The sequence below is a fragment of the Carlito syrichta genome, unplaced genomic scaffold (genome assembly GCF_000164805.1).
Source record: "Carlito syrichta isolate Samal-C Ts95f unplaced genomic scaffold, Tarsius_syrichta-2.0.1 Scaffold315801, whole genome shotgun sequence".
Lineage (NCBI taxonomy): Eukaryota > Metazoa > Chordata > Mammalia > Primates > Tarsiidae > Carlito > Carlito syrichta.
Genome location: NW_007259897.1, coordinates 308,982 through 323,098, shown reverse-complemented (window position 1 = coordinate 323,098; position 14,117 = coordinate 308,982). Strand labels below are relative to the sequence as shown.

The following is a 14,117-nucleotide window of genomic DNA, read 5'->3' as shown; positions in this document are numbered from 1 at the left end:
CTGGCTTAGTTTGTTTTTGAGACAGGGTCTTGCTCTGTTGCCCTGGCTAGAGTTTGGTGGTGTGATCATGGCTCACCACAGCCTGGAACTCCTGTGCTCAAGTTAAACTCCCACCTCATTTCATGAGTAGCTGGGATTACAGGTGCATCCCACTGCCTCTGGCTACTTATAGTTCTTTAAGTTGTAAAGAACTGGTCATTGAATCGAGACTGCTCTGGTTTTTTAATTTTAATTTTTATTTTTTAGTTGGAGTCTCTGTGGCCCAGACTGGAGTGCAGTGGCATGCTTATGGCCACCGCAGCCTCAACCTGCTGGGCTCAGGTGATCCTTCCACCTCAGCTTTCCAAGTAGCTGAAACTACAAGCATGTGCTACCATGCCTGGCTAATATTTGATTTATTGTAGAGACAAGGTCTTGCCAATTTGCCCGGGTTGGTCTCGAGCCCATGAGCTCTGGCAATCCTCTCACTTCAGTCTCCCAGAGTGCTAGGATTACAGACTTGACCCACCGTGCCTGGCCTAGATTGTTCTTGTTTTTTAATGTATACATTTATAACTACAAATTTCCCCCTTAGCACTACTTGCACTATATTCCATAAGTTTTGGTATGTTTGTTTGTTTTCATTTATCTTAAAGTGTTTTCTAATTTCCCTTGTAATTTCTTCTTTGACTAATTGGTTGCTTAAGAGTGTGTTTAATTTCCACACATTTATGAGTTTTCCAGTTTTATTTATGGTATTGATTTCTAACTTTATCTTGTAGTTGGAGATGAAACTTTGTATGATATCTGTATTTTAAAATCTATTGAGGCTTACTTTGTAGCCTAACATATGGTCTATTCTGAAAAATGCCCCATGTGGACTTGAGAAGAATGTGTATGCTGTTGTCATTGTGTGGTGTGTTCTGTTAGATTGAATTGGGTTTTATGATGTTTAAATCCTCTGTTTCTTATCTCCTATCTGTTTGTTCTATCCATCATTGATAGTAGGGTATTGAAGTCTCCAATGATTACTGTAAAATTGTCTATTTCTCCCTTCAATTCTGAAAATTTTTGCCTCCTGTATTTTGATCTGTAATTAGTTATGTAAATATTTATAATTGTTATATTTTCTTTCTGTAGTAAATATTTTATTAATATAGAATATCCTTTCTCTCTTGTAGGCTTTTTTGATTTAAAGTCTATTTTGTCTCTCTTTTGGTTACTATTTGCATTTTCACTTTCTTTTTTTTTTAATGACAAAACTACTTTTTTTTTTTTTGAGTTGGAGTCTCACTGTCACACAGACTGGAGTGGCTGCTCCCGGCCACCGCAGCCTTGACCTGCTGGGCTCCGGCCATCCTTCTGCCTCAGCCTTCCAAGTAGCCGGAATTACAGGCATGTGCTAGCATGCCTGGCTGATTTTTTGATTTATTGTAGAGATGAGGTCTCTCTGCCCAGGCTACTTTTAATACTTTGGAGTGAGCCCCACAGGAATAAAAAACACTGCTAAGGGGTAACCCAGTCACCCTCAGGAGTGGCCCAGGGGGAGAAAAGCTAGCTACCTGGGGAGAAGGAAGCACAAAAGGGACCCGCTGCAGACTCAGGGCAAAGGGAATGCCATCGGTGCTGGGACCTGTGAGCACTGCAGGAGGAAATGCGATTGGGGTGGGACTGGCTCCAGGCACACGGGCCAAGGGCAAGAGGGTTGGACACGAAGCTTGGGTTCCTCCTTCTTCTCGTTTGCCTTTTTGCTTCCGCTGCTTGATCTCCGAGTCCCTCTGCTTGCAGGCAGCAGCAGAAAGCCCGTCACCTCTGCGCTTTCCCTGAACGGAGTCGCTCTGCTTTTTCGTATCCTTGTGGTGGGCGAACTCACCCTGGTTACCGCAGGTCATGCCTCATTCCGTCTGACTTTGCACACCCTGCCTGCATTTTCACTTTCCATCTATTTGTGTCTTTAGATCTAAAGTATATCTCTTGTAGATAGCATGTAGTTGGATCATATTTTTAGAATCCATTTTGCCAACCTGTCTTTTGATTGGAGAATTTAATTCATTTATATTTAAGGTAGTTACTTAAGGATGGACTGACTTCTGTCCTTTTGCTGTTTAATTTCTATAAGCCTTATAACTTTTTTGTCCCTTATTTCCTGTATAACTATTGAGTTTGTAGTTAGTTGATTTTTTTGGTAATAAAATGTTTAAATTCCTTTCTCATTTCCTTTTGTGTTTATTCTATAGCTATTTTCATTGTGGTTATCATGGGGATTACATTTAACATTCTAGAATTAAAATACGCTAATTTGAACTTATACCAGCTTAACTTCAACAACATATAAAAATTCTGTTTCTTTACATCTCTGTCCCCATTCTGTTCAGTTGCTGATGTCATAAAAGTACATCTTTATTCATTATGTGTCCAAAACATAAAGTAATAACTATTTTAAGTTCATTAGTCTCTTAAATTATGTGGAAAACAAAAAGTGGGGTTACAAATCAAAATTATAATAATACTAGTTTTTAGACTAATTTTTAATATGCAGTTGTCTCTTAAATTACATAGAAAACAAAAAATGAGCTGTGCATGGTGGCTCACGCCTGTAATCCCAGCACTTTCGGAAGGTGGAGGCAAGAGGATTGCCTAAACCCAAGGGTTCGAGACCAGACCAGGCAACTTGGTGAGATCTTGTCTCTAAAATAAATCAAAACTTAGCCGATGTGGTGGTGCATGCCTTTGGTTCCAGCTACTTGGAAGGCTGAGGCGGAAGGATTGTCTGAGCCCAGCAGGTCGAGGCTGCAGTGGCCATGAGCGTGACACTGCACTCCAGCCTTGGCGACTCAGTGAGACTCTGACTCAAAAAAAAAAAATGAAGTTATAAATGATTGTTACAACAATGCTGTCTTTTATAATTGCCCATGTATTTATCTTTATTGAGATCATCATTTCTTTATACGGCTTCAAGTTACTATCTAGTGTCCTTTCATTTCACCCTGCAGGACTCCCTTGAGCATTTCTTGCAGGGCTTGTCTGGTGGTAATGAAACAATTAGTGGAAGCTTCCTTTGCTTTTATTTATCTGGGAGTGTCTTAATTTCTCTCTCATTTAAATTTATTTTCACTTATAATTACATTTTTTTCATTTTATTTTTAGTTGACAATAATTACACATATGGGATACAGAGTGGTATTTTAATATATGTATACAAGGCATAATGAGCAAGTCAGGGTAATTAGCATATTCATCACCTCAAACATTTATCAGTTCTTTGTGCTGTGAACATTCAAAATCCTCCCTTCTAGCTTTTTGGGAGTATATGATTAATTGTAGTTAAGAATACTCACCTTATAGTGCCACGGAGCACCAGAACACATTCCTCCTGTCTAGCCGTAATTTTATGCCCATTAATCAATCTCTCCCCCTCCTCTCCCCCAATACCTTCCCAGCCTCTAAAACCCACAATTTTGCTCTCTACTTCCATTTTCCTTCACTTTTGAAGGACAATTTTGCTGGAGATAGAATTGACAGATTTTTTTCTTTTATGTTTTAGTACTTTGAATATATTAGCCTACTACCTTCTAGCCTCCAAAGTTTCTGATGAGAAATCTGTAATCTTATTAAGGGGCTCTTGTATGTGATAAGTCTTTTCTCTCTTGCTGATTTCAAGATTCTTTGTCTTTTGAAAGTTTGATTACAGTGTGTCTCATTGCGGGTCTTTTTGAGTTCCTCTTACTTGGAGTTCATTACTTGGATGTTCATATTAATGTTTTTCATTAAATTTGGAAGTTTTCACACATTATTTCTTCAAATATTCTCTCTGTCCTTCTCTCTCTCTTTTCTCCCTCTAGGACTCACACAGTGTATATGTTTGTCTACTGATGGTATCCTGTAGAACTCTTGGACGCATTCACTTCTCTTCACTTTTGTTCCTTTCTGTGACTCAGAGTCAGCAATTTTCATTGTCTTACGTTTGTGTTCTCTGATTTTTTCTTCTGCCTGCACAAATATGTCTTTGGATACTTCTAGTGAATTTTTCATTTCATTTATTTCTAAAATTTCCCTTTGACTTCTTTTTAGGCTTTTATCTCTTTATTGATTTTCTCATTTTTATACAAAATTTCTGTTAACTTTTTCTATATCTTTAGTTTTTGAATATCTTTAAGGCAGTTGTTTTAAAGTCTTTGTCTAGTAGATCAGCCATTAGGTCTTTTCCAGGAAACATTTCTGTCGATTTATTTTTTTCCTTTGAATGGGCCATACTTTCCTATTTCTTTTCATGCTCTGTGATTTTCTTTTTGTTGAAAACTGGACATTTGAATCTAATAATATAGAAACTCTGGAAATCAGATTCTCCCTTTTTTCACAGGGTTTGCTGTGAAAACAAATAATTTTGTCATTGTTTTTGTTTGTTGTTTTTTTAAAAAGTGTTGCTGGCTGTCTCTGTGCTAAGGATCAGCTGGAAGTATAAATTTAGGGTCTTCTCAGTTTTTTTTCTGAGGCTGCACCTTTCCCTGGTCATACATGGTCATTTTCTAATTTTTCCTAAATATGCAGTCATTTTTGAATGTCCTAGTCTTTATTGTCTGTCAAAATGGAAAAAAAGAAAAGAAAAGAAAAGGAAAAAAAGAAAAATGAAGCTGGGTAGGGGGGGTTAAAGAGTGCTGGCCCTTTAAATCCCCTGGTAACAATTCAGCCAGAACAGGTGGGACTTGCAGTAATGGGAGGAGGTACAGCAACAATAGCTGCCTGCCCGTTTGTCTGCACCTCTGTGATCAGAAGTGGCAATCAGTTATCAGAGCACAGATGCTGAAGATTTGTAGGATAGGGTCTGTTTTTGCTCATCCTGGCTCCCACAAGCTGTGTGCAGGTTGCTCCAGTAACATGAGCACAGTTGCCTGCCACAGAGCTGAAGTTGGGGGTGAATAGTTGCCACTGTGCTAAGAGCTGAAGTTGACTGAAATTCACGGCAGTGTACTGACCAAGTCTTTCCCTGGAGATTGCAAGCCTCCAATAAGCTTTTCCAGAGCTCCAAAGTAGTATGTAAGACAGATTCTACCAGTGTAATTATTGCCTAGGTGGGGAAACAGCTTTCTGTTTTTTTTTTTTTTGAGTTGGAGTCTCACTCTGTCACCCAGACTGGAGTGCACTGGCCGCTCCCAGCCACCGCAGCCTCAAACAGCTTTCTAATGCTCCCTACTCTGCCATCTTTCCAGAATCCTCCCTAATATCATTTCTTACAAGGACCGCTGTCATATTGGATCAGGCCCATTCCAATGACCTCATTTAACCTTAATTACCTCTTTAAAAACCCTATCTCCAAAGAAAGTCACACTCTGTAGTATTGGGGCTTAGGACTTCAGCATATGAATTTTGGAAGGACAAAGTTTTGCTCATGACAATATGAAAATCCTCAAATATAGGCAGGGTGCTTGGAAATTGGACACCCTCTCCACAGAACAACCACTGGGATTTTAGGGTCTGGGAGCTTCTGAGGTCATGATTATCCTGTCCTGAGCTTTTCCCCTTGGTAATATAGAAGTCCTCTTACTCCCCTGGAGTTGGTGGGTTCCTGAAGGAGAAAACACAAATTAGTTTCTGTGTAATAAAAACAAACTCATTTCCCAACCACAGATTCTGATGCCTGCAAGGCCATTCTCTGGGGCTGGGGCTGGGCCTCTCAGCCACATGGCAGATTGCAAGAGAGGGTGGTGCAGCTGTGACCACTGTGCTTGCTGGCTTGCCCCACTTGCTCTCAGATCCCTTGGCTCTGACATCCACGTAAAAGAAGTGCAAAAGGCATAGCGACTTTCTAGCCTACACAGTAGTGTCCTTTCTTTCTTGGCTTCTTTTTTTTTCTTTTTTCATAATTGAGATTGTACTGGTTATACTGAGGATCAGAACATAGACATTTCAATTTGTACACAACTCTTAACATACATACTAAAAATCTAAAATGCCATTTATTATGAATCTTTTTAAAACAGTTATTCTAGTAACCTCCCAACTTAAAATTTGGAGGCAAATTTTCCTTAAAACGATATCAAGTACCAGTATCATCAGATGTTGATGAGCTGTTACATTATAAGTCCCACCAATTCACAATTTAATATCATATCTACTACATACTAAAATTTTCAGTCTTTCACAGCACATTAGCAAAGTTATTAAGAAAACAGGACTACCATGATCAAAGATGTTACAGAGTACACACAATTCTGACAGAGAAAGCTATGATCAAGGGATGGTTTTCTTCAGGAAACAGTTCTACTAAAAACAACATGGGAATAGAAGTAATTTAAAATGTTCAGGACTGTGACTCCATATTGCCATTTAGTATGCTTTGAATTGTAGGATATAAAAACTATCCCCCACCTATGGAATGTGATGCTGACACTCAAATAGTCAAGTCTTCCTGTAATTTAATGTCCCACATTATTTTCTAGTTGTACCAAACCAAACAAAACAAAACAGCAAATGACTTCACCTCTTTAAAAAAACCAAAAAACATTTGTACTTAAAAAAATGGGATGAAAGCCAGGCTCGGTGGCTCAGCCTGTAATCCCGCGCCTTTGGGAGGCTGAGGTGAGTGGGTTGCCTGAGCCCGCGGGTTCGAGACCTGCCTGGGCAAGTGAGACCTCATCTCTACAATAAATCAAAAAATCAGCCGGGCATGGTAGTGCATGCCCGTAATTCCAGCTACTCGGAAGGCTGAGGTGGAAGGATCGCCGGAGCCCAGCAGGTCGAGGCTGCGGTGGTCGGGAGCGGCCACTGCACTCCAGTCTGGGAGACAGAGTGAGACTCCAACTAAAAAAAAAAAAAAAAAAAAAAAAAAAGTGGGACGAGGTGAGATTCCCTTCTTAAAAATATTTCTAGCGCTAATAAAAAACTTGCATTTACAAAGTAGTTGATTAAAGTGTTCCTCTGGATTGTTCAAGAAGGGAGTGGTGACCTCTGATAAGACAGGGTACATGATGTCCTTCAGGCTTGGCTTTTTTCTCTTCTGCTTCACTAGAGGCTGGACTCTCCTTGGTTTTGGTTCTTCCGTTTTTTTTGCAGGTAAAGCTTTAGTCTTTCGGTTAGTCACTTTGGCCCGTTTTCCCTTTTGTTTGCATTTCTTTTCCTGAAGATTTATTCCTTCCTGCTGTCCTTTTGGCTTCATTTCCACTTTTGCAGGAGCAGGTTTAGCTGACAACTGGGCTCTTCCTTCGCTGCCCCTTGGGCTGAGCTGACCTTCTTCCTCTTGGGCATCTTGGTGGCAGGCAGGACATGTGCCAGGCACCTTCCCAACATGCACGGGAGCCTTCACAAAGCTGGGCTGCCTGGCTACACTCTGGCCACGGCCGCTTCTCCTGCTGCCTGAGCTGCTGAGACCTACTTTCTTGGCTTCTTAAAGAAAGCACCCTGGCTCCAAACATAAAAGTCCTGAGGCGAATTCTCACTGTGCAATTCTCCCTCTTAGGAGCAGGGGAGCTGCCACGTTTGCCTGAGCTCAGACCAGGGACTTTCAAGAGCCTGTGGCTAAAGAGAAGAAAGCCATCAAAGGTGGACACAGATCTTTCTCTTGGGCTCCAGACTTGGGTTCTGCTGTGAAGAGGTCCCCAAACCCCTACTGGGACCGAGAGACTGTCACCTCCCGGGTGATGCCAGCATGCCTGAAAGCAGTGTGAAGCAGGCAGGTAGCTCTGGCCAGGGTACCTGGGGACCCAGGGATTACGGAGTCAAGTGACCTTCTAGGGCCTTCATTTCCTTGTCTACCAAATGGGAGTAACATTCTCTTCTCTACCTTCCTCACAGGATTGGTTCAGGATGGGATAAGGTAGGAGAGTGGCATCACCAGGGCCTGAATCTGTTGTGAGGTGGCCTAGATTTCCTGCTGTGACTGCCCCAGGCAGGCTAACCACATGGGGCCCCTATACACTGACAACCCTTAGGTCCTTGTGCAACACATATTCAGAGGAGTTTGGCCCTGCAGATAGAAGGGGACTGGTGGCGGTCCTATTCACATCCCCACCCCTTCTACATCAGGCACAAACTGTCTTCCATGCTTGCCTGAGTTTATTCCTTAAAATGGCAAAAACACACCTGTTGACTTTGAAGGGCAGAGGACACTGCCTTCCAGCTGCAGTTTTCAGGGCTTGGGGAGAAATTTCACACTGAGTTGTGATTTGGCCCTTGTTCATGCTCAGTCCGCGCAGCCCAGGACAACTCAAGCATCAGGATATATTTGTTGAATGAATGAATTTGGATGAGAATGGTCCCATTTTGGCCAGGAGAGAGTTGGGAGCAACAAGGAAACAGGGCAGCATGCGACTCTGGGAGACATGGGGCCCAGGGCCTTCCCTGGTTGTGCTGGCAGCGGCTGTGTGGTCTGACTGTGTTTTTGTTGTTGTGGTTGTGCCATGCTTTGTCCATGGCCATTGGTTGCCCCTTGGAGTCGCTGTCAAGCCAGAGAGCCCTTAGAAACTCGCTTCTCCAGAGTCCATCTTTATGCTCCTGGGTCCCTCTTGTGGCTCTGGTGAACTCCAGAATGTCCAGGTCTATTCTCAAAAAGGTGGGAGGCGGGAACTCTAAGTTCCACAGTGGGGGCAGGTGGAAGTTTCCATTACTTGTTTGAGCATTTGGGCCAGAACAAGGCATTGGTCATCTTGAAGGCTCCCCTCCTAGACATGGGGTACCCAGTTACCCTTGGCCAGCTCTGGCCTCCCCCAGCCTTGGATGGAAAAATAGACTTGCTCTTAGGTGTGTGAGATTAGGAGTTGCCCATAGGAGAAAATTCTCAAGGAGAAGGAAGCAAAACATTTTAATACAAACAGATTTCACTCAGTGGCTACATCCTCCTTGTTTGGCTTCTAATGCTTAGGGATGTCTATGATTTTTTTTTTTTTTTTTTTTTTGAGTTGGAGTCTCACTCTGTGGCCCAGGCTGGAGTGCAGTGGCATGCTCACAGCCACCCCAGTGTTGACCTCCTGGGCTCCAGTGATCCTTCCACCTCAGCCTTCCAAGTAGCTGGAACTACAGGTGTGCACTACCACACCTGGCTAATTTTTGATTTATAATAGAGATGAGGTCTCGCCAAGTTGCCTGGGCTGGTCTCAAATCCACGGGCTCAGGCATTCCGCTCACCTCTGCCTCCCAAAGTGCTGGGATTACAGGCTGAGTCACCGAGCCTGGCTGTCTATGATTTAATGAGGCTATTCTCCTATGGGACCTAGCTCTCTGAGCCTTTTGGGTGAAGTTGGAATAATTATGTGGTTTTTGTTCCCTGGTCTTCTTTTGACTGATGTTTCCAGTGCAGGTAAGGAAAATGACTCCAAAGTGTTGACTTCAGTCCGTGGGACTCCCTCGCTGGAGGATGAAGCTGGAAGAGGCTTTGGGGAGGCAGTCTGGCATCAAGAAAACAATACGGCAGCAGTAGCAATAATGGCTGCTGGGATTTACAATATGCCGGGAAAGATGCTGAGTGCTTTAGGAATGTGAGTGCCATTTCATTCTCCTAAGAGTCCCATGAAGTAAAGACTGTTACTATCATCCCTGTTTTATCAATGAGGAAACTGATGTACAACGATGTAGCTCGCCAGGGGGAGGAGCTGGCCCTCAGGCCAGTTGGAGGGACTTCAAAAACAGACCCTTCAAGTCCACCTCAGAGACCCAGGTGTGTGTCCTGTACCTGACTGGCTCTAACTGTGTGACCCTGTGCCCTTGGTGGAGTCACTTCATCCTCTGTCCAACGGGGACACTGGCTGCTAAGAATGAATGATAGCAAGGTAGCCGTTGGGTCTGGCTCGACTGAGCGTGCCCTTTCCTAGATTCAGCCAGGGAGGGAAACGGGAGGGACATCAGTGACATGGTGGGGGTTTGCATATCATGGTGGCAACACAGAGGCAGCTGCGGGAGGCAAGCCCAGCCCCCACGGACTGAGGGCTGGGCTGTAAGCCCTGGCAAAGAGTGTTAGGTGCAGCACCACGGGGCAGATCTGCGGGGTGGGGGGGCAAGGCAGTCCCGAGGGGCAACTGGGCTGCAAGTCTGCCATGGGGGGTCTGATGGCGGAGCCTGTCTCCGCCCAGGTGTGCGCCCCGCCTTACCACCTTTTCCTCCCGAGTGCCTGGGCTCCGTCACCTGGATGCCACTTCATGTTTGTTGGCCGCCTTTATCCTCCAGCAGGGGCCCAGCATCCTCACACAGCCCTAGAGTCTCTGGGCTGCTCAGGAATGTGGTGAGATCTTGGAGTGGGAGGAGCAGAAGAGCTGACCAGGTGGTGGTCTGGGCCCCGGCACCCAGGGATAGATGGAGAGCAGAAGCTGCCGAGTGGCCCAGGGCTGTGTTTCCCAACCCGTATGACTGTACCCTCCAGGCATCTTTGTTCATCACAACTTATATGAGAGGATGTGTTGCTGCCAACACATAGAAGACAGAGGTCAGGCACCTTGCTAAACATACCACACTGGATAGGACAGCCCTCCAAGGACTACAAATTATCTAGCCCCAAATGTCATCAGTGACAAGGGCAAGAGACCCTGGCCAAAGTGGGCACCAATCACTTGAAGGGCCTTGGGGGGTTTGGGGGGGGAAGGGGGTGGACAGAGTAGGGACTTGTATGACCCAAAGACCAGACAGAGAGTCAGGCTTTCTCAGAAGACATCGGCTGAACAGAGGAAAGCTGGGGCCCATTACTGTCCACTCCCTCCCAGGCCTTAGTACTACATGGAATTTCGAAGCCAACAAGAGAGGTGGAGGTGAGAGGAACACCTGAGTCCAGGGGTTCAAGACCAGCTTGGGAGACTTGGCAAAATCTTGTCTCTACAATAAATAAAAAAATTAGCCTGGCATGGTGGCATGTGCCTGTAGTTCCAGCTACTTGGGAGGCTGAGGCAGAAGGATGGCTGAGCCAACAGGTAGAGACTACAGTGGCCAAGAGCATGCTACTGCCCTCCAGCCTGGGCGACAGAGTGAGACTCCAACTCAAAAAAAAGAAGTCAACAAGAGAGAATTGAGGGGATAGGAACCCCTCAATTGAATACGTTTCTACTATTCAGTGATAAAGGGGGCTTGCGGGCCATTGCCTCGCTATGCTATGGTGTGGCCATGTGTTCTTTGAGCTATGGCCAGGTTATGTTTCCTGGTTTTGGCCCCATTCCCTACCTTGGGGAGAATCTCCTCTTTTTCTCTCTCTCTTTCTAATTTACTTTTATTTTTTTATTTTTATTTTTTTTGCATTCCAATCCTACATTTATTCAACACAATTCTTTCACTCTACACAACAAAGTACAAATACAATATTATCTAAAATGCTACAAAGTTACAAAACAAAACAAATTTTATAGTACTGACTGTACAAGAAAAGCCCCCAAAAAGCAATGTACACGTTGCAAAGGTAACCTGCAAGCTCACCACAGATGGCAGGTGCAACAGGGAACCCTGTGATGACCCTGCAGAGATGGCTCTCGCCTCGCTCAACAATTTCAGAGAGTAAGGAAGCTGAGGGGTGTGGGTGTGTGCGTCAACAGACAGAACCATTTACAGCAACTACTATGAAATGAGAGGCTCTTCAGGGGTGCTGGACCCACGAGGTCACCAGAAGACTGAAACAAGGGAGCAGAAGACTAGGCTGAGCAGGACCGGTGGCTGCACTGCAGCCTGGCTCCCTTCAAGCCTGGCTCCCTTTCTGAAGGGTACCACATAGCACAACAAGGTACAGCCAGACTGACCGACTGCACCCCTCCCCACAGCCTTGCTTGTCCCTGGTGGCTTTGTCACTGAACTGACTCTCAGAAAATGGAAACAGGTGAGCTTTTTAACCACAACACGGAAGGCATCTGGACAGGCACAACCCAACCAATAGCACTTCTAAAGCGAGAGCCTGGCCAGCAGAGGAGATATTCAACAGCTGCCTTGAAGCCTGCCCAGGTGAGGGATTTCCTTTCCTACTGATCCTCCTTTGGCCAGAAAAGTGACACAACTGAGCTGGGTGGGCTGTCAGTCATGGGGCACGAGCTTCAAGGCCTGCTTATCCGGAGGAGTTGGAGCTGGAACGGCTCCTGTGGCGGCGACGGCCAGGGGAGTGGGATCGCCGGCGCACAGGAGACCGGCGCCTGGGGGAGCAGGACCTTCTTCTCATTCATGGGGGAGACCTGCGCCACATTGGAGGTGGCGGTAGCATTCTCCTGGGAGGACTGAATCGCCTGGGAGGTGGTCTAGGCCAGGGGGCCAGCACAGCTGTGGCAGTGATCTCCTGGCCATCGATTTGCCCTCCATCCATGTACTTCAGCACCTTCTCGGCCTCGTCTGGACTCTCAAACTCCACGTATGCATAGCCTTTGGATAGATGGGGATACATCCTTTCTACGGGCATGTCAATCATTTTAATTTTCCCATAGGTAGAAAATATTTCCATGATGTGATCCTTGGGTACATTCCTGGTCAGCCTCCCAATATGCACTTTGGTGGGTTTAGGGGAAGGGCTCCGCCTTTTCCTCTCCTTTTCATCTCTTTTAGGTGGCTTGGATTTGGAACGGGAACGCCGCCTGTTGTCATGTCTGCGCCGAGAAGAACTTGGAGAGCCAGAGGAGCTACTGGAGCTGGAGCTGCGGGAGGTGCTGGAACTCCCTGAGCGGCTTGAAGCTGAGGAGGAGCTGGAGCCGCTGCTTGAGCCGGTACTGGTGCTGGAGCCTGAACTGGAAGTTGAGCTGGACCGAGACCTGGTGCTGCTGCTACCACTAGAAGTGCTGCACCTCTTTCGAGTTTTATCCCTGCCACGATCCTTCTCACTCGACTCCTTGGTGGCCCCTTTATCTTTAGAGCGATCCTTGGACTTCTCATCAGAGCGGTCTTTGCGTTTGGTAGGAGAAGGAGCCCTAGTGCTGGACTTTTTATTATTTTCTTTGACTCCTAGCAAGCTCTCCTTTTTCACTCTTGATAAATCCATTCTCCCCTTCTGAGGTGTTCAAAGCAGCAATGGCGGCCTCACTTATCTGAACTCTCACTTCTAACTTGATTCTGAGAAACGATCCCTAATCGATTGCAATTTATGCCAAAGAACAGCATCTTCCTGTGGCCGCCACCTCCTCCCGCTTTCCTCAGTCTCAGGACCGTGCCACTCTGTCGTCCTCTAATTTACTTTTGAAATAAACTATATTTCCTAATCTAACTTCTGTGCAATTCTTTGTATCTTTCACATAGCATCGGCTCACACACCAGACACCCACCACCCTGGTGGGCCTAACATAACATTCTGGAGACCCCCGCTGGGAGTATGACCTAACAGGGAAGATGGAGGGGACTGAGATTCAAAGAGGATCAGAGACCCACCCAAGTTCACACAGCCAGGTGGTGCACGAGCCAACAGTATTCTGGAGCTGGCTTACATGGGTTCCAAAGAGCTGATGTTAACTTTTCAGAAATTTCACAAATGGGATGTTAAAATTAGCTTGGAATTGGCCACAGTGGGAAAGAAAGAAAGAGAGAGAGAGAAAGAGAGAGAAAGAGAGAGAGAGAGAGAGAGAGAGAGAGAGAGAGAGAGAGAGAGAGAGAGAAAGAAAAGGGGGCTTGCAACTGAAATTAAGTTAAACAAAAATTAAGTTCAGTTGTGAATCTGAGAAACAGATTGGTCATTGCAGTTGACTCTGGCTAAACACTTTGCGCATCATTCTGTTTAATCTCATGGATTAATTTGGAGCATTATTCCTTTTATCCGGGGAAGCCCAGGCTCAAAGAAGGGAAATAATGTACCTAAGGTCTTAGCTGGTTAGGGGTGATGCTGGGATCTGAACCTAGCTCTGTCTGAGTGCTGGGGCAGTGCCCCTGTGTAGATAAATGGACTTGTGAAGGGCCTTTGATGCAAGTGCCCGCCTCAATCTCTGAGCCCATCCCAGGGTCTGGGGGTCAGGCCCACAACTGCTCATGCTCCTAGCTTGAAAACTCCCCAGCTGGGAGTCAGAGAGTTGTGGCAGTGTCCTCAACACATCCTTTACCAAGGCCTTGTTTCTGAGCCTGGCGCCTGTCTCCTCCATGGAGATGCAAGAAAGCTAAGCCTCATTGCTCAGTGTTGGTGCCGTCCCTTGTGCTAGACCTGAGCAACCCTAGGGGTGAGGCTGTAGCTGGGGTAGTAGCCCCAGGGCCACTCTCTGGCCTGAACTTCTCCCCCAAGG

General features: G+C 45.5%; 2 pseudogenes across 1 annotated transcript; both read right to left on the bottom strand.

The window, feature by feature from the left end:
- Window positions 1-1,507: 1,507 nt before the first annotated feature.
- Window positions 1,508-10,934, bottom strand: LOC103275853 (annotated as a pseudogene).
- A 928-nt stretch (window positions 10,935-11,862) lies between these two features.
- Window positions 11,863-13,092, bottom strand: LOC103275852 (annotated as a pseudogene). The gene has a single exon (XR_002481282.1). The product of XR_002481282.1 is annotated as an RNA-binding protein with serine-rich domain 1 pseudogene (transcript).
- Window positions 13,093-14,117: the final 1,025 nt, after the last annotated feature.